The sequence below is a fragment of the Penaeus monodon genome, chromosome 29 (genome assembly GCF_015228065.2).
Source record: "Penaeus monodon isolate SGIC_2016 chromosome 29, NSTDA_Pmon_1, whole genome shotgun sequence".
Lineage (NCBI taxonomy): Eukaryota > Metazoa > Arthropoda > Malacostraca > Decapoda > Penaeidae > Penaeus > Penaeus monodon.
This window is the reverse complement of record NC_051414.1, coordinates 38,007,130-38,009,477: the sequence shown is the minus strand read 5'-3', so window position 1 is coordinate 38,009,477 and position 2,348 is coordinate 38,007,130. Positions and strand designations below refer to the sequence as shown.

Below are 2,348 nucleotides of genomic sequence, written 5' to 3'. Positions count from 1 at the left end.
AATATGAATTAATGTGGGATCATGAGATAGGCTTGATGTGACAGGTACAGTGAGGCCATAGAAGAATCATTTATGTTATTGATACTTCATTTGCATAAACTTTTATGTACATGTAAATTGTAGTATATAGATTGTGAAATCAAAAGTAACCATTATCTCTTTTTCAATTTCACCTAAGTAAAGCCCAGCGTGAAGAAATTTGTAGCAAATTTGCCAATTCAAATTTAACATTTTTGTAATAGAATGTAGTTCTTGTTTGTATTGGGTGTAAAAGGTGTTATTTTATTACACTGAAAATGGCCAAAGGTATATATTTTCATACTACATACAAAATATATACTGTGTATATTACATAGAACAGAAAACATGGGTCTTCATATGACAGAAGATATATATTTCTTATACAAAATAGTTTACAGATGAAGTGTTAGTCATAATAAATGAAGTTTATGAGACTGAGACATTTTTTTTTCAGCATTTAATAGATTAACACCTGTGTTTTTTAATTTCAATCTAAAGATGCCTAACATATCTGGCATTTGCATTTTGTTGATAAAATTATACAGAATTAATTTGATTATGCATTTATGACAAGCAAAATCATAGGTTCAGTTAAACAGGCAGTATTTTATAAGAGCTTTTTAAAAATATCAATCTGCATAAAACATTTTGAGAAGTGATTTATTTCATACATCATATTACAATTTTTTAATTGCTGTGATGTACAGGTATGCTTCATAGTTTCATTTTTCACCTGTTAGTAAATTATACAGTTTATGGTTGATAGAGAAAACACATTATGTAGGTATCACAGTAGGCACTGAAATGAACTAATATAGCTGTATTGGTTGGATTTTCAAATGAGGTGTAGCTTAAGTTATAGATAAATGTTCTTGCAGAGATTACACTGAGTACTTTGTTGTGCAACTTGTTTGAGCCAAAAACTTTGCTTCTTTGTCATGAGGCATTTTTTTGATCTTTACTAAGGAAAATAAAAACTTGTAAGGAGGTAGCTTTTTTTTTGGGTATTTTAATGGGCGGTAAAGTTTTATTTTAGTCGGTGTTAGTGCCTATTTTTGGTGATGTCAGGGTCTCAGAACTTATACTCTTAGATTTTTGCTTTTATCACAATTTTCCTTATTTCTGTCAGACCTAATTTTACATGTTTATTTTTCATATCATTGATTGTTTTAAGCATACATATTCCTCAGGTTTTTCTCAGTATACACAACCATAGAAGTTATCTCTGTACAAGAAGCAGGTGATTTGAATACACATTGTGGAACTGATGGTGACCAGTTCAATTGTTTTGAGAATTTCTTTTATATTCTCATTGGCTTGTAGTAAGGCCAGCAGAATATATGTCACTGGTTTAGAAAGACAACTCTGTAGAAGAGGTTTTTTGCTCTTAAAAGGGATCCCTATTTTACTTACTGTTTTTGCAAGTCAGTGGCTATAAGTGTTAAAAGTGAGAAATTTTGTGAACTGTAATAACTCTGGTTGATCTCAGATGTGGTGAATAAAATAGGGATTCTCTGTTTTAATATTAATCTATGACATATGTAATTGCGTATATTACTTAACAATTTTTTTTTTTCCCCCCAACTTATAGAAAGTTAAGAGTCAAGTCATAGGTATTGGCTCTTATTTTTCATTGGGCATACTGAATGTGAATGTTTTAATGTTATGTTTGCATTTTAAAAGGGCATATAATTTTCCATATTGTTTGAAACATAATACTTTGATGATGATGAGCTATTTTCAGAAAGATAACATTGATCTAAAACTATGGGACATGATTAAGAATTGTTTGTGAATCCATTTAATGCCTAACAAAAGCGAAACAAACTTGATAAATTTTGAATGATAACTGCTTGTTGCTAGAATTTCTTGTGCTACTGTGAGTATTGTATTTATATTTAGTACTATTATAATCAATTTTAATAGTCAGAGCTTTATGTTGTGAGATTTCATTGAGAGTGATGAGCATTGAAAGTGTTCTTTTTTTTACATTTTCGAAAATAAGTGTTCAAGTAAAAAACTATTTGCACATGTTATCTATGAAAATGTTTTGCTGTTGGGAGGCATTCATTATTTTCCTGAACAAGAGAGAGAAAAAGCCAGAATTTACAAACCTGGCTTCCAGTATGTTATATTCAAATTTCCATTTTTTCACCCTCTGACGCCCTGTTTTTTGGTGGTTTCTAATTGAATTCCTGCTTCCATAGATGCCGAGAGCCTCTGCAATCGACTAACGGAAAAGCTTAACCTTCCTCATGGCCATCGATTGGTTTTAGCTCACATGCCACTCCTCCTGGTTTGCTTAGAGGTATGTAAGCAGGAAAGGG

The 2,348-nt window shown here is 31.0% G+C and overlaps 1 pseudogene; it reads left to right on the top strand.

Annotated features, from left to right (window-relative positions):
* The window catches only part of LOC119591866, a 40,067-nt pseudogene that overhangs the window by 10,174 nt on the left and 27,545 nt on the right, over positions 1 to 2,348 (top strand).